Source organism: Engraulis encrasicolus, unplaced genomic scaffold, assembly GCF_034702125.1.
Source record: "Engraulis encrasicolus isolate BLACKSEA-1 unplaced genomic scaffold, IST_EnEncr_1.0 scaffold_28_np1212, whole genome shotgun sequence".
Lineage (NCBI taxonomy): Eukaryota > Metazoa > Chordata > Actinopteri > Clupeiformes > Engraulidae > Engraulis > Engraulis encrasicolus.
The window spans coordinates 698,043-716,802 of record NW_026945577.1 but is presented as its reverse complement, the minus strand read 5'-3'; the positions used below and the strand labels follow the sequence as shown (position 1 = coordinate 716,802).

The window sequence follows — 18,760 nt, the reverse complement described above, 5'->3', positions numbered from 1 at the left end:
TCTCTCTCTGTCTCCCTCTCTTCTCTCCACTCCAACGTCTTTTCTATCTCTCTCTCTCCACTACAACTCTCTCTCACTCTTTCCACCACAACATACTCTCCCTCGCAATTCTCTCCACCCAAACGTTCTCTCTCTCTCACTCTCTCTCTCTAGTCTTGTTCTCATCTCTACCACAACTCTCTATCTCCCTCTCTCCACACCAACTCTCTCTCCATCACAACTCTCTCTCTTTCTTTCCACCACTACCCTCTCTCTCTTTCTTTCCACCACAACTCTCTCTCTTTCTATCGCTCCAACTTTCTTCCCTGTCTCCCTCTCTTCTCTTCACCGCAACTCTCTCTCTCTCCCCTCCCCACACACACCCACCCCTTTGGCTTTGGCTGCCCAAAGGGAATTTCACACAGGTGGGTGCTGCAGTGCCTCCTGGGGGATGCGATGTGAACTTCAGCCCAGCAGACTTGCAACGTCACACGCAGTCACAGGAGCAGGCGAGTAGGCAGGCAGGCAGGCTGCCCCCACCCTCCTCCAGGGCCCAGCAGACTCCGGGGAAAAGGAAGGGGGGCAAGTGGTTTGGTGGGGGTGGAGGATATTTACTGGGGTATAACAGGTTGCCCGATTACCGTTGGGAAGAGCCGTCAAAAGAATGTCAGTCTGACATCTTGGACTAAAATAGAAGTGATGGTGGGTTGTTTAAAGATTGAAATGATAACTTGAGAAGTAACTTCAATCTACATGTTAAACACTCCGGATACAGGGCTATTAAAGTTCGTAGTTAAGTTAATTGATTGTGTAATATCCTATCCCACATCAGGGCGGCTGACCACTAGGCGCTGACCTTTCCGTCATGGCGCAAGCTGCTCGCGCGCACGGCACGCACAACATGCCATCCAGTTCTAGAACGTGGCGCTAGTGGGAGCCAGAGACGTGCACGCGCATCCCGACTCTTTACGTCACTGAAGCGCCCTGGCTCACGGAGCCGCTGGTGGTACTGGCAAAAAGAGAAAGAAGTGTTCAGAAAGAGGGATTTTCGGCCAGATAACGGCTTTCCGAGAGATAACGGTAAGCCGGGAGTAGGAGACACGACGCACTCGCCTTCCCAGAACCGGACTAACGGGATCCAGAAGAAGGTAAGACAGCTTTTAAAAGTGCTTCAACATCAGTTGCTGTGTTGTCGGTCGGTGTGAGTAGCCTCCCTCTCTCCCTCCCTCGCTGGTCGGACATAGCTTGTGGTGAGGGAGTTCAGGCAGCAGTGTCGTCTCTCTGTCTGCTAGCCGTTACAAGAGACGAGGGATTATGGAGACTGCGAGTGAGCGAGGGTCGAATCGGAATGCTCACTTTAGTTCTGTCGTTCCAACTGGGGCTCGCTCGTGCTGAGCGGAGGGATCCCGAAAGGCTGTTGCGCGAACTCACTCAGGCAATGGAGGAGTGAAAAAGAGAGGAAAAAAGACACTAGGATCGTGAGGGACCAAAAGAGTGTCTCGTTTCAACTGTAGTACCAGCAGGTAGCGAGCGAGTTCAGTTCCCCCGGCACGCAGCAACAGTGTGAAACTTAAGTAAGCATATTTGGAGACAGACTCCATATTTAAGGCTACCCGCCCGTATGCTCTTCGCAGGATTACTAATCTGTACACTCAATGTTTGCACAGCACTGAGTCGCTGATCTGACTACTACTCTTATCTCCTGTGTGTGTGGTGGTTGATGGACATCTCTTCCCTTGTGTGCGTCTGAGACTAAAGGGTTGTGTCAGTCAAAATGTTTCCATAACGGAACCGAATGTTGGGGCAACAAAGTAGCACAATGTCCAGCGTGGCTCGTGGCATAGAACTAACAGTGGCTTGAGTGTGTAGTGTTGAAGTTGAGTGAGGAGGGTATTCCATAGTTTCACAACCAACCATCCAAACTCTTTGATGTGGAAGCTAAATGACAGTTTGTCCTCTGTCAGATTCACAGCACATTTTAGTTGAGGAAGCCGAACCACAGGCGGAATGGTTTTCCTGCGCCCCTCCCATTATAGTCTGGGAGGTACTAACGTTTGCTCTGGACCTCTGACTGCTGTCAGGAACAGAGAAGTGCTAGGGTTTTACCTTTTGAACTCGTTTCTGTAGCCCAGCTTACTGTTTGGAAACTATTTGACAGTGTCTAGAGCCTGATTTGCAACCCACAAGCTTGAACAGATTCAGCCTAAAGCTGTCTCGTTGGGATGCGCATGAGAAAAGTCACCGTAAAGTCACTGGTTTTCCTCATGGGGTGCTAAGCTAGTTTATTATGCCCCTCTCATACATAGTACACCGAGTTGCTGTGCTGCTGACGTTTGAGTAGTGACTTGAGCCACTACAACCTGATGAAGCATCTTTACCTAGACACGCAGGATGTCAGGAGAATGGAATGGAATGGAATAGAATAGACTTTATTGTCATGCCAGCATGAATATTGCCTTTGGTCTCACTGAATAAAAACAGAAATAGACGAAAACACATATACAGGTAGTTGCGTCCACCACCCTCCCAGCATGCACATCAAGTCAGGCCGTAGTCAGACCCTGGAGGGAAAGAAATGGCATTTGTTCGCCCATCATGGTCTTTCCGGCCATTGGTTTGGTTTGGACAAGTTTTGTGAAACATTAATTAACCCAACGCAGGAGGTTACTGAATAGACCAGGCAGCTGTATTTTTATTTCTGTAAGCACACTCGCATCAACAGGTTGCCGCCGTTTGACCGGCGAATGAGTCCATCCACCTCCCCACTCGACGAGACAGTCGGTTCACCTCGAATGACACAGCAACAGACATGGCCGACAGTGTCTGATGTAGCCTAACACACACACACACACACACACACACACACACACACACACACACACACACACACACACACACACACACACACACACACACACACACACACACACACACACACACAGAGGAAAACCTCAAGACACATACAGACTTATGCGCAAACATAGGCAATAGAATTTTTAAAAACAGCATTTCAAATGAACAAATTAGCCTTTTGATCTATTCCATTCCAGTCTTAGCTTGCAGGGAGTGTTTCAACAGCAAATACTGGTTGTTATTAGTTACTGTGAGTGAGGGAGAAGGAGAGAGAGGGGAAATTGATTAAGAGGGGCAAGGGGAAACATACTCCCACCAGGACCATGTTAAGACACTGTGGTGTGGGCCTGCCATGACCATCCCGGCAGGGCACTCGCCTGCCATGCGGCCGACCCGGGTTCGATTCCCGGCCCGGGTCATTCGCCGACTCCTCCCCATCTCTCTCCCCATTCGCTTCCTGTCCACCTCTCATACTGTCCTGTCATCGATGAAGTCAAAAAAGACCAAAACAAAACATCTTTAAGACACTGTGGTGTGGTGTCCCAGGGCCACTGCACCTCACAGGTCCCCCTTTATGAACAATATTTGTGAAGTTACTTTGTGTCATCTGGTGCCCCCTAACTGGCGGTAAAAACTTGGTGCCCCTGGGCACTGTGCACTGGCCCTTATGGATAACCCGGGCCCTGACAGGGGGCTATACTACTGTAAGAAAAACAAGGTCAAGTCAGAGATTCTTTAAGTATAGAGATATGCCAATGTAATAGGTTGCTATGGGCACCTAACATGACCAGGTTCCGGTCTGCCCAAAGGGGCGTGTCATAATACTCCTAGCATTGAATAGAACAGTCCTTAGGTCTGCCTACAGAGAGAGTAGACTTAAAGAATCTCTGTCTGCCTAGGTCTGCCTAAAGGGGGATTCCTCCCTCTCCCTTGCAATAGGGTCATTCCATGTCAATTCACACGCCTTCCCCACATGACCCTCTCCGATTTAGCCGATATCTCACATACAGGTACCTTTTGATGTCAATTGAAAGAATACCAAGTATTAGCACCCTACGTCTAACGGTTGCGGAGATGAAGCCCTCCAAAGTTGGGGTGCCATGCCCACTTTTCAAGCCTGTGAATTGCTTACAAAATTTACAAGCAGATTTTGACACCTCTGGTTTTAGTTTGAAGGAAGATACAGGCCTAAAAATCACCATGGCCCCTCAATATGACCCTGTCAACCAGATGATGTACTTACAAATGGCATGCCTTGATTATTTTTGGCTATATTAAGCCTTAAAAACTGAATTAGTGAAACGCGTGTTGAAGAGTCTTTCCACTTTGAGGTTCCAGATCTTGGAAACTATGTATGCTTTGGGAGTTATAATTGATTTTCCTTCATATTTGGGAACTGTACAGTGTATTCCAAAAAAAGTAGGGCACTCAGCCTTTTAATGATCGAATAGGAGGGACTCAAAAACAGCTTTTGGACAAAATGACCTTACGGTACCCTCTACTTCAGGCCTCAAATTAACCATGTGGGCACTTGATGACTGGAACGCCCTTTTAACCCCATGTACAGTAGCACTGTATCAAACATTCAAGCTTGGAAAAACGTTGTTTTTCAAAGTTCTTCATATTAATCTTGGCCTTCAAAGTATATGTTTTTGTCTATGTCTTACCACAGTGTCTGGTTTGTCTGCTGTCATCTGCTGGTCAAAAAATGCAACAACAGTGTAATGTAAGAAAACAAAAGGGGTTGTAAAGTCTTGCCCATAATTTACCAATAAAGTAGCCGAGAAATCTAGACGCCCCTAGGGGTTAAGCTCGCTAGGCTACCAGTAAAGCACTTTAATTCTACAGTATATTGCTATAAATTAATTATGATTTTAACGAGCATTATGCAGAATCATGATTACATTTCTACCAGGACACCCCCACCCCCATGTCTGGTAGAAATGTAATGCAGGGTGAGGCCATCTTGGGACTGGCATCATGATTGAGCATTAATCAGTCACACTTAGGAAATTATTTAAACTAAAAATATTCATCATGCTTGTTAAAATCATAACTATATAGCAATATACTGTATAATAATTACAGTGCTTTATTGTTTAATTATGGGCAAGATTTTCCAGCCCCTTTTGTTTTCTCACATTACGCTGTTGTTACTTTTTTAGACCAGCAGATGGCAGTAGACTAAACAGACACTGTGATACGATATAGAGAAAAACACATATACTTTGAAGGCCAAGATTAATATGAAGAACTTTGAAAAACAATATTTTTCCCAGCTTGAATGTTTGATACAGTGCTACTGTACATGGGGTTAAAAGGGCGTTCCAGTCATCAAGTGCCCACATGGTTAATTTGAGGCCTGAAGTAGAGGGTACCGTAAGGTACTTTTGTCCCAAAGCTGTTTTTGAGTCCCTCCTATTTTATCTTTTAAAGTCTGAGCGCCCTACTTTTTTTGGAATACACTGTACAGTTCCCAAATATGATGGAAAATCAATTATAACTCCCAAAGCATACATAGTTTCCAAGATCTGGAACCCCAAAGTGGCAAGACTCTTCAACACGCGTTTCACTAATTCAGTTTTTAAGGCTTAATATAGCCAAAAATAATCAAGGCATGCCATTTGTAAGTACATCATCTGGTAGACAGGGTCATATTGAGGGGCCATGATGATTTTTAGGCCTGTATCTTCCTTCAAACAAAAAACAGAGGTGTCAAAATCTGCTTGTAAATTTTGTATGCAATTCACAGGCTTGAAAAGTGGGCATGGCACCCCAACTTTGGAGGGCTTCATCTCCGCAACCGTTGGACGTAGGGTGCTAATACTTGGTATTCTTTCAATTGACATCAAAAGGTACCTGTATGTGAGATATCGGGTTAATCGGAGAGGGTCACCTGGGGAGATTCTAGGGAATCATGTGAATTGACATGGAATGACCCAATAATAGAACCCGGAAACAATGGGCCAATGGAACCTCTCTCTCTCTCTACTCTCTCTGGTTAAGAGATAAACCAGACCTGCAGGAAGTTAACCTACAGGAAGTGGTAAACCTGCTAATAGATATACCTGCAGGCATCTAAATGTAGGCCCTTCTATTAGATGATTTACCTCTACCACAAGGTTGTCTTGTATTATGTGATGCCCCCTAACTGGCTGTAAATGTTTGATCCCTGGGTGATACACACACACACACACACACACACACACACACACACACACACACACACACACACACACACACACACACACACACACACACACACACACACACACACACACACACACACACACACACACAGACCAAGAGTAAAACCTTGAAGCACATGCATTAATATGCAAACATAGGCAATAGATTTTTTTTTAAATCAGCCATTTGTCTTATTCCAGTTTGGAGGCAGTGCAGTGGTAACAGATTCAAATGAACAAATTAGCTGTTTGTTATATTCCAACAGCTCCCACCTGCCACTCAGCAGATACAGACAGATTAATACCATTGTGTCATGTCTGCAAATGAGCTTAAATCTGAAAATCTGAAAATCTTAAATCTTTCCTCTGATGATCCACGCGGTGGAGGTAGCTCTTGGATACCCCCAGCGGTGTCTTTCAGGGGGATAAAGTGTGACTGAGTCACCAGAGCCCCATGTTCTGTATATAGGGGGGTCACTCAACGCACAGCCCAATTTATGTCCACTGGAGCTGATTGACTACATAAGGCTCAATATTTGCTACTACACCCCTGGATACCCCTTGCCTGGTTAACACCAGACCTAATCACAAGTGAGATTAGGTCTGGGGAGGTGCCTATGGTAAATTCTGTAGGGTCCAGAATACTATATTCTGTATAAATATAATTACCTACGGCACTCAGCCTGCGGCTTCGTGCCTGCGGCGAATCACACCCGTGAGGGTGTCCCAGAACAACCTCACTCCCACTCGTGTCATATTGCTTAATTATGACACACTGCCCTGCTCTCTGATTGGACAGAGAAACAGTAAAGGTCGGAATGCTTAGCCATTATGACACACCCGTTCCGCTCTCTGATTGGACAGAGACGGGTACCATGAACTTGGCCGTTATGAGTCATCCTCTCCAGACTGTCTTTCAGATCGAAACGATTGTGTAGAACTGAAGGCAGTATGGGAGCTCCCAGGCTAGGATACCCCTGGTTTGAGGAGGGTCTAGTAAGGAGTACGCTACACACCAGGGCTCTTTCCATTATCCTAACGGGACTCGTAGGGTACTTCGTCCGGACGTGCCTACGTCACTAGTGATGCGCGTCCTCGTTGCCGAACTGCAGTGGGCACTGCACTGGGACTCACTAGTTTCAAACAAGCAATTTAGGGTTAGGGTTAGGTTTAGGGTTAGGTTTAGGGTTAGGGTTAGGGTTAGGTTTAGGGTTAGGGTTAGGTTTAGGTTTAGGGTTAAGGTTAGGGTTAAGATTAGGGACGGTATGGACAGTTGTCATGGCGACGAATCAAACACCGTCGGCAACAAGGACGCGCATAAATATTGTGACGTAGGCACGTAATACCGCCTCCAGACGAAACAACCTAGAATTTCTTTGTCCCTTATCCTAACTCCTGTGCTTGTGGCCTTCAATGACGCCCCGCCTCCGTGTAGAAAACAACACAGTTTCCCCACTGTCAGTTCAACCACAACAACTTTTGGGCCTTTTCCACATTTAACATCTGAGAAAATTACCTGTACAGAAATGCCGCCCGGCAGGGGGCAGAATTTAGTCCTCATTACATTGTATTTATGGGGGGGGGGGGTAGTCAATTAGTGTAACAGATGCCAGATAGTAGAGTTTGCCGTTCAAACCTCCCTCTCGACGTCTTGTACAGTTCCATCAGCAGTGCTGCGCTGTGCCTATGAACTGGAACCTTGACTGGTAGGTGGCGGGTTTGAGCCCCGAGTGGCAAACTCACCCAGATCACCTCAGTTACACTAGGGCAGGCGTCACCAACGTCGTGTCCGCAGCCGCCATGTAGCCCTCCAGGAGCTTCTGAGGTGCCCACCAAGGATGTCAATAAACAGTGACGACTACCAGATTTTAGTCACAGTTAAGGCTTTTCTTTAAATATGGGATTATTTCTTTATAGCCTATAAAGAATATTTCCTTATACCGTATAAGCAATTTATCATTCAATCTAGTGTGATTTGCGAATGATGTCAAGACATCAGTAGAGAATTTTGAACAAAAGTAGCCCTTGAGTAGCCCTCGAGTAGCCCCTGGTAGCCCTCTGACCCAGAAAGGTTGGGGACCCCTGATCTAGGGTATAGCTAGGAGTCTCAAATCTTTCCACTGGTGATCAACACAGAGGGGGAAGGTCTTGGGTGTCTCTGGCTGAAACAGTGAGGGTACTGAGGAAGTAAGTTATTATGTAGCCCACACAATGGGCCCTTCTCAAACCCTACGACAGTGCACTTCCAAGTGTATCAGCCTAATTAGTCACACCCAGTGATTGGATACTCTTTATTAGTCACACCCAGTGATTGGATATTCCGTAGAGTTCACCAAAGAGTATCCAATCACTGTGCGTGACTAATTAGTCTGATACACTTGGAAGTGCACTATCCTAGGTTTTGAGAAGGGCCCAGAGTCTGTGTAATAGTATAGGTTACAGTGCAAGGCCAATGTGTGTTTGTTATGCATGGGCCTCGTGCTGTTAATGGTGTATTGATGATGTGCATGCTGTGTGTGTGTGTGAGAGACATTTGTGGCGTGTGTGTGTCCTTTGTTAGTTAGTTGTGTTTTCATTTAATTATCATAGAGTGGACCTAACAGACTCTTTATTGGGTTTATGATGGAGAGAGTGTGTGAGTGAATGAGTGAGTAATCCGACTAACCCAGCGAACACAAGTGAACTTTACTCCAATGAAGTGCATCTCTGAGACACAGACACAGACACAGACAGACACACACCGTCTATTTCAGGATTGCTTGATGGACTAGAAGCACCATTCACAGTACTAGTATGTGTGTGTGTGTAACCTGGACAAACCTGGGTGGTATGGGAACTAATGTTACCACTCCGGTCCTGTCCCGAACCTGTGTGTGGGTGTGTGTGGGTGTGTGTGGGTGTGTGTGTGTGTGTGTGTGTGTGTGAGTGTGTGTGTGTGTGTGTGTGTGTGCGTGCGTGTGCGTGTGCGTGTGCGCGTGCGCGTGTGCGTGTGACAGAGAGTGTGTGTGTGACAGAGAGTGTGTGAGTGAATGAGTGAGTAACCTCACTTAATCTCACTGACCCAGCGTACACAAGTGAACTCTACTCCCATGCACTGCACCTCAGTGACACACACACACACACACACACACACACACACTCACTCACTCACTCACTCACTCACTCACTCACTCATACACACACATAATTACACTCACGCTTACAAATTCAACACACACACACACACACACACACACACACACACACACACACACACAATTACACTCACGCTTACAAATTCAACACACACACACACATACACACACTCTCTCAGCTTGGCTTGTTGTTGTGCTGTCTATTTCAGGATAGTTGGATGGACTCACTAGACTCACTAGAGCCCCCTTCACAGTAGAGCTGTGTGCTCGGTTGCCCAGGTAATCACTACCATAACCAGGTCATGAGCCATTGTCTGCCGTGTGTGTGTGTGTGTGTGTGTGTGTGTCTGTCTGTCTGTGTGTGTCCTTCAAGCACCTTGAGGGTCAGGCAGAACGGGCCTTGAACCTGCAACCTTCTGGTTGCCAAAACAGGCTCCTCTCCCAACTGAGCCACCACTGCCATGAGCCATTGTTGTGTGTGTGTGTGTGTGCGCGCATGCCTGCGTGCGTGCCTGCGTGCCTGCGTGCGTGCGTGCCATGTTTCTGTACACATCTTTGGTTAACGTCCATGACCCATGTGTGTGTGTGTGTGTGTGTGCGTGCCATGTTTCTGTACACATCTTTGATTAACGTCTCATTGTTTACATTTGTGTGCAACATATTCGGGTCTTGGTGAATGTGCCTGTTTGATTAGCATCTTAATCGACCAATAAGCAGAGAGCACGTGTCAGTCAGACTCATTACATTGCATTACACTCAACTGACTCTTTTATCCAAAGCGACTTTACGGTTATTTAAAGGGTATTGTTTACAGTCCCCCTCTGATCTAAATCCCATCTCCTTAACCATTAGGCCAGTACTGTACATGCGAGTTGTGGTGCTGGTAGTGGCTGGCTTCAATGTGAACAAATGTGAACGAAGCGATTGTTTTGAACGTCTCCTAGACGTGAATGATTATTTTCATTGTATGTTCGGGGTAAAAGTATTGATGCTCGTTATCGGGAAGTACAGGAAGAAATGTACTCATACTCATATCGGTTTTCAAAAAAAGTGGTAGTGTGAATGTGCCTGTTTGATCAGCATCTCATTTTACCAATAAATAGAGACGGCCTGTCGACATGAATTGTGTTTATGGCGTCAATAGTAGTAAGTGTTGTGGCATTAGCTTTACTAGGTTAACTTACTAGGTTTCCAATGGAAAATTGCATTGCAACCAAGTAAGTAGCTAAATTAGATAGCATGATGCACGATGTTGTCGAGAAACGCACCCCAGCCAGAATTCTCATATGCCATGCCATGTTCTTAACACGGAATAAATACTAACAAAAAGCTTATTTAGCTTATCGTTACTATTCAGTGTTTCCCACAGAAATTTCGGAAACTATGGGGGCAGCCGGGATTTTTTTTCCGGGTGGGGGGGGGGGTGGTGTGTCTTTTCACGCGGGCCTTTAGGGGGGGGGTTGTATTTACGCAGCGTAAATGCAAAACGGCAAAACAATGAGTACAGTATGACATTGGCGCATGGAGAAACTATAGGCCTACATTTCAGCCATTTATATTTTGAGAAATAAGGCTACATAAGATTTTACCCATGACATGTATAATAGTAGTACATAAAAAAATAAAAATGCAGTACAGTGATTCATTTGTGTTTACAACACAGTTTCATTCGTCCCTCATGCAGGGGTCTATGTAATGAAAAAAATAATAAAACAAAATAGGAGCAAAGGTAAGAATTTAAGAGCACTGTGAAATTGTTAACGCATAGACAAAAAGGGTCTAAGAGGGTAGGCTATGCCTTTTCCCCCACACACACATAGGCGTACACATTCAAGCGACTTTGAGAATCATGAAATTATCATTATTATTACACGAGGGGTGCTGACAGGGCTGGACTGGGATCTGAAAAGGGCCCGGGCAATTTTTGACTCCTGAGGGCCCAGTGCCTCTATCAGTATATCGGTATCGGTATATGATGATATTGTCTCGGCGTATATATACAGACATATAATGTATGTATAATGTATAGGCCTTTATATGGTGGTCATGTTTTTGTTACACAGAAGATATTCTTGCCCACTGGACCTGGGCTGAAAGGAAGAAAAAAAGCTGCTGTGCACCATGTTCCCTTCATACTGCTTCTGAAGTTCTGAGTAGCCTATGTTGAGGGTAGGAGATAGAGAGAGGAGGACAACTAACTTTATTTTCCTGATTATGAGCCCTGACCAGTGAATCTCAATATAAAAAAGTATCCATACCATTTTTCTAAAGCAAAAACTGAAAATGGGTCCCACAGACCCAAACACATTAAGAGTGGAGTGTCACAATGGGAGTTTCCCAGGTGGGCTTTCAAAGCAATATATAAGCAATATAATACACCAAATCTAATAATGATAATAAAATCTAGTAAAAATAATAATTGCCTAGGTTGAATGTCAAATTGCTCTAGTTCATACAGTCAGTGAGCCTGCTTACTAAATGGCATGTTAACAACACGCCCCCCTTTACCAACGCGAAAACCAAAAGTTGTTATCTAGGCATGAACTGTAATGCCGCTTGAGACTCATCAAAAGAGGCTCGGATTGTCAACGTCTGACAAGTGGGGTTTTTTCGGAAACTCGCCATTTTTTCACCACAGCAAAACCAAGTCGTATCGCTTAGACTTCCAACATAGCTTACACACTGCAATGCCAACAACAACACAAATAGCTAAAGTGTTCACAACAGGTCATGTGAGCGCGTGTAGCGATTCCCTAACAATGGGAACGGCTGGTCAGCGTCTTACTTATCCATCTAAGAGGCAGATAATACTCAGATGTCTTGATCATGACGTGACATGACATTAGGGGAAAAATACAAAAATGCATTTTGTATAAAATCGTAGTTGCACAAAACTGCGACAAGCAGAATAGTAAAAAAAAAAAAAAAGAAAGAAAGAAAAAAAAAAAGATATTGTAGGGTTTGGGAAAGGGCGGGGATGCGCCATTGCGACGTAATTAACATGCTATTACAAGACACAGTACACATGTCGTCCGTGTGACAGCCGACACATTAAAAGAAATGGCTACAAGAAGTTCATGAAAATAAATCTACATATTTGTTACTGATTTGAGCGAGTGAAGAGGGACGACAACTTAAGTTTCATGCGGAAAAACGCCGAAGCCAGCTAGATCTAGAGTAGAGCAGGGCACGACGCATAACTACACAGCACACATCACGGCCTTGTGACAAGACAAATGAAAGATTTCTATGCTGGCATTACACCATTACAAGAGAAGGGCAGGGAAAGGCATCAAAATGAGTACATGTTTGCGAGTGATTTGATGAAGTCAGGATGACAACTTGGTCCCAGGCAAGAGAAACGAAGCAGCGCATAGTTATCACCAGACGGTAGGCCTATGGGTAATAGAGGTAACCAAACTTACACTGCATTAGCTAGAGGGTGTGCTCGGGTGAAGACTAACCTCAATCCCTGAGTCACGTCTCGTCTCCCGTCTCCTCATCTGTTCTTCCCCTGCTCGAACCCTCTCCTACACCTACACCACCTCCTCCTCCTCTTCATTATCCAGCACCACCTGTCCGCTCGCGGCCCCAGTGTACCAACCTATCGAGCCGTCCAGCAGTGGTTCCTCAATCCCCACCTCCGACGGGCCGAACCACATTAGCTCGACCTTATGTTTTTAGTTTTAAACAACTTGTCAGTGATTTTAGCACATTTGCCGCGTCCAATTTAGGGTATGTGTTATCTTTTGCGCTTGTCATGTAGCCACTCTTCTTTCTCAATGTTGCGTCCTATCGTCCACCAGAGTTTTAAGCCAGGTGGTCGTCAACTACTATTGAGGGGATGATTAGTTTTGTCAAGTGGGGGTCTATAGGGAGGGGCGGGCCTTAGATAACCGAAGTGTTTCATTGGACTAGCCCAATGTGCATAAGAAGAAGCATCCAATGGGCGAAGGAAATCGTAATTCATTAACAAAAACGGAAATCGTAAAAAAAAAAAAAGTTAATTTTTTTTTTTTTTTTTTTACATTTTCGGAAACTATGGCGGCCAAATTTAAACTATGGCGGGCCGCCATAGTTTCCTCAATGTATGGGAAACACTGCTGTGTGTGTGTGTGTGTGTGTGTGTGTGTGTGTGTGTGTGTGTGTGCGCGCTGCATGAGCTGTGTCAGGTAGCAGTGTGTTTTTGAGTAGATTCTTACTGAGGCCATTCCATTAGAAATGCCACCCAGACAGACACTGAAACAACTGGAGGGCACAAACGGAGAAAACACACACACACACACACACACACACACACACACACACACACACACACACACACACACACACACACACACACACACACACACACACACACACACACAATAAAATAAATGACTTCTTCTGTTCTTCCTCTATTTCTGTGGTGTATTGCCTCAGGGAGAGAGTGAATCACGCTGCTATGCTCTTCTAGCTGCTGTGTGTGTGTGTGTGTGTGTGTGTGTGTGTGTGTGTGTGTGTGTGTGTTCTAGCTGTTGTTGCTGAGAGAGGATGTTGCTTCCATTGCCCTTACTGTTCCTGCCTCCTCCTCTTCCTCCTCCTGCTCCTCCTCCTCTTCCTCCTCCTTTTCCACCTCCTCTTCCTCCTCATCCTCTTCCTCCTCATCTTCCTCTTACTCTTACTCTTCCTCCTCCTCTTCCTCCTCATCCTCTTCCTCCTCATCTTCCTCTTACTCTTACTCTTCCTCCTCCTTTTCCTTCACCTTCCCACAATTCATCTCTGTTATTAGACAGAGACATCATCCTGTCCTATCCTTTTCCTCCTCTTTCTCATCCACATCTTTCTCTTCTTCCTCTTCCTCCTCATCTTCCTCTTACTCTTACTCTTCCTCCTCTTCCTCCTCCTCCTCTTCCTCCTCTTCCTCATCTTCCTCTTACTCTTCCTCTTCCTTCACCTTCCCACAATTCATCTCTGTTATTAGACAGACATTATCCTGTCCTATCCTTTTCCTCCTCTTCATCCTCCTCCTCCTCCTCTTCATCTTCTTCCTCCTCCTCCTCATCTTCATCTTCTTCCTCCTCATCTTCCTCCTCATCTTCCTTTTCCTCCTCCTCTTCATCCTCCTCATCTTCCTCCTCCTCCTCCTCTTCCTCTTCCTCCTCCTCCTCCTTTACCTTTCTTCCCACAATTCCTCTCTGTTATCATCCTGTCTCCCGCCCTCCCTTGTGCTTGTGGCCTTGTGATGACATCACAAGACGTCATTGACGACAGAAGTTTAATTCTATTGGTGCCTTCACGATTTCGGGACCTCTCGAGACAGCTGACGACACTGCTCATGTGACAACAGAGTTCTGGACTTTGGCGCGTGAACGCCACTGATCCCGGAACAATCGGGATTCATGCGTCTTTTGTTTTGGTTGTCTTTTCTTTTTTTCACCTCCACACCCACGACATATCATTTTAGCTTAAGTTGGCTAAATTAAACAGTCAGAGACCAGCATGACTGACATATGTGCATCTGCAATTGAATGACATCAACTGGTGTTGTTGATAGTGATTACAAGATGATATTTTAGCATTTATGATACTGTTTACATGCTAGTTCCATGCATGGGCGCCATGTTGATGATGCGTGTGTCGTCACACAAAACATAAGCTCGGGAACTCGTTGTTGTATACTTCCGCCTGAGATCAACCTCGATAATTATCGATCTGACATTGCGTCACCAAATGTTCACACCCACTTTCCTGAAGTTTTAGGTTGGCTTTCTTGGGATTCTCGACTTTTTGAACGAGCTATATATCTCGCAAAGTGCTATTCAAAGGCCCTTTTCTCATTTGCTTTCTCGATGTTGAATGGGGAAAAGTCCAGCAAAAGTTGTTCTGGCTAGGCCGGAAGCAGGGAAAACTTGATTGCTTGCTCCATGGAGTTGGGCTCTCTGTGCTGTCATTTCTCCACTTGTGTCTGCTGGTTAGTCCCACATGTCTACCACTCAGATGTGTGTGTGTGTCTGTGTGTGTATATGATGTATAGTTAGTTAAGCATACAGTTTAGCAGCATGAAAAGCATAACAACCGGCAACCTAGCCTGGTGAACCAGCACCACCCGCTGGACGGCAAAATGTTTTGTCTACGGGTGGGTCTGGCCTCGCATAATGATTCAATGAAGCCAGAATGCCATGAATCTGGCAAACCAATTACAACGCAAAGATGTGTTTTGAATCAAAGCGGGCAGGGTTTTGAGGGAAGGTTGTTCTCATCAACAATCTTCGGATGTATTATGCATCGAGGCCAGACTAAATTAGACATCCACATTTAGTCTGGTTTATCAGGCTACCGTAAACCTATTCATTACGACATGCACACTATGCAGTATGATACAATACCAGAGAAAAATGCAGCGATTTTATTTTCGATTCTTAAAGGGACACTGTGCAGGAAATGGTCCAAAAAGGTACTGCAACTATGCTGCTCATTGAAACTGGGCTTCCTATTGCCAACTTTGATCTTTACATGAAAGTTTACTAAGTTATAAACAAATATTTTCTAGTATGGTCCAAGTACAGTCATTTTTGCAGCTAAAAATTGCTATTTTTGGAAATTCAAAATGGCGGACCATGGAGAAGATCCCCCTTTTCATGTATGAAAAGTGCAATTTTTCCAGTCATAATGAATACTTTGATGCTGGTGGTAAGTTCAAGAAGTATCGTGAAGGAGTTAGCCAGAGGAAATGGGACCTGGATAGGAAAACTGAACAAAGTGTACAATGTACATAGATGTGTGTGTGTGTGTGTGTGTGTGTGTGTGTGTGTGTGTGTGTGTGTGTGTGTGTGTGTGTGTGTGTGTGTGTCTGTGTGTGTCTGTGTGTGTGTGTGTGTGTGTGTGTGTGTGTGTGTGTGTGTGTGTGTGTGTGTGTGTGTGTGAGAGAGAGAGAATCCAGGTGTTGTAGTTCTGCATGTCTTGTCTTAGTGCTGCAGGTTAGAGTGACACCTGGTCTCAATGCTCAACCCCATTATGACCTACCATCTCTCTCTCTTTCTTTCTTTCTTTCTTTCTTTCTTTCTTTCTTTCTTTCTTGCTTGCTTGCTTTCTTTCTTGCTTGCTTTCTTTCTTTCTTTCTTTCTCACTGTCTGTCTTTATTTCTCACTGTCTCACTGTTTTGAAATAGCGAGGGAGCTAAAGTGTGTCATGTTACAAGAAGAATCGAGATGAGTAGCACTAGATATTAAGATGATGAGACTGTATGTGTGTGTGTGAGTGAGAGAGAGAGACAGAGACAGAGACAGAGACAGATAAGCTGAACATGAAATGTCAAGTGTGTGCACTGGAACAGTGTGTGTGTGTGTGTGTGTGATGAGAGAGAGAGAGAGAGAGAGATGCGTAGGGGTGTGTGTGTGTGTGTGTGTGTGTGTGTGTGTGTGTGTGTGTGTGTGTGTGTGTGTGTGTGTGTGTGTGTGTGTGTGTGTGAGGAAGAGAGATGCGTAGGGGTGTGTGTGTGTGTGTGTGTGTGTGTGTGTGTGTGTGTGTGTGTGTGTGTGTGTGTGTGTGTGAGAGAGAGAGTGTTAGAGAAATGCGTAGGGGCGTGTGTGTGTGTGTGTGTGTGAGAGAGTAGAGAGATGCGTAGGGGCGTAACAGTTGTGTGTGTGAGAGGAAGAGAGATGCGTAGGGGCGTGTGTGTGTGAGAGTTAGAGAAATGCGTAGGTGTGTGTGTGTGTGTGAGAGAGTGGAGAGATGCGTAGGGACATGTGTGTGTGTGTGTGTGTGTGTGTGTGTGTGTGTGTGTGTGTGTGTGTGTGTGTGTGTGTGTGAGAGAGAGAGTTAGAGAGATGCGTAGGGGCGTGTATGAGAGTTGTGTGACAGGACAAGTTCAGACATGGCAACGAGAAACCCAGAAAAACCATCATCACTGCTGCTCACATCTCTCTCTGTTACACACACACGCACGCACGCACACACACACACACACACACACACACACACACACACACACACACACACACACACACACATACACACACACACACACACACACACACACACGGCACACAATTAAGAGACGTGGGTTGTGAGCGATTGATTTTAATGAAACCGAAAGAGTCTTGTCACACTCGGTTACCCCAGTTGGCCTGCTGAGATCGTGTGTGTGAGTGTGTCTGTGTGTGTCAGTGTGCCAGTGTGTTTGTATCTGTGATTGTGTGTGTCATGTGTGTGTATCAGTGATTTTGTGTGTGTGTGTGAGCAAGCAGGCGATGTGAGCTTCTAACCCTTGCATGCACACAGTCAGGGTGTGTGTGTGTGTGTGTGTGTGTGTGTTGCCCTCATATTTCCAGAGTGATAGTCATGTGGTGAAGGGTGCTGATGAAGATGTGATGCATGCGGGGGCATTCTCTGGCCCTCAGGGTGTGTGTGGGGGTGTGTGTGTGTGTGTGTGTGTGTGTGTGTGCGTGTGCGCCCGCGGCCTCAGCCGGTGTGTGTGCGTGTGTCCTCAGACGATGTGTTTTTGTGTGTTTGTGTGTGTGTGTGTGTGTGTGTGTGTGTGTGTGAATGCGCGCCCTCAGCCGCTGTGTTTGTGTGTGTGCGTGTGTGTGTGCGTGCGTGCGTGCGTGCACAGTATGATGCTGAGGTGATGCTGATTTTTGTGTGTGTCTGTCGGTCTATCGCTTTGTAAATGTGGGTATTTGGCTTTGGGTAGTATTTTGAGTATTTTATTTTTTACACACTGAAGACATTTAAAAAAAACCTTGTACTGGTCAGTGACTAAATTAGCTTAAATAGGTCTCTCTCTCTCTCTCTCTCTCTCTCTCTCTCTCTCTCTCTCTCTCTCTCTCTCTCTCTATCTCTCTCTCGCTCTCTCTCTCTCTCTCTCTCTCTCTCTCTCTCTCTCTGCCTCCAGCTCTGACTTTCTTTTCTCTTCCTTTGTCACTTTCCAGTCTGTCTTTTCTCTTTTTGTCTTTTTCTCGTCCTCCCTTTTGTTACACACACACACACACACACACACACACACACACACACACACACACACACACACACACACACACACACACACCCTGTGTTGCTTGTTCCAGGGTCACCTTTAAGCAGATGGTGTAGGCTAGGCGTGTGTGTGTGTGTGTGTGTGTGTGTGTGTGTGTGTGTGTGTGTGTGTGTGTGTGTGTGTGTGTGTGTGTGTGTGTGTGTGTGTGTGTGTGTGTGTGTGTGTGTGTGTGTGTGAGAGAGAGACAGTTGGAGTACTGTTGATACTTTTCGTGCCTCTGAGTGACTCATCTGTGCCATTCTAACTCACACACTTTTTCAGACACACACTTTTTCACACTCGTGTAAACTTACTGTATACTGTGTACAAATGACATACGTGCGTAAGCTTAAACACCAAACAAAAAGAGCAAGGTACTGTATGTTTGTGTGTGTGTGTGTGTGAGTCTGTCTTTATGCGTGTGTGTGTTTGAGTTGATTTACTATACTATATAGATTACTGACTTATATAAAAATTTATCCAAAAGTGAGCGGCACGGTGTGTGTGTGTGTGTCTCTCTCTCTCTCTCTCTCTCTCTCTCTCTCTCTCTCTCTCTCTCTCTCTCTCTCTCTCTCTCTCTCTCTGTATGGATGTGTGTGTGTGTGTGTGTG

General features: G+C 45.5%; 1 protein-coding gene across 1 annotated transcript in view; it reads left to right on the top strand.

Annotated features, from left to right (window-relative positions):
* Positions 1–944: 944 nt before the first annotated feature.
* Positions 945–18,760, top strand: part of LOC134443100 (ELKS/Rab6-interacting/CAST family member 1-like) — a 142,142-nt gene continuing 124,326 nt past the window's right edge. The window contains exon 1 of the mRNA XM_063193034.1: positions 945–1,127. The gene's annotated coding sequence lies outside the window, so the exon portion shown is untranslated. The remainder of the gene's footprint in view (positions 1,128–18,760) is intronic.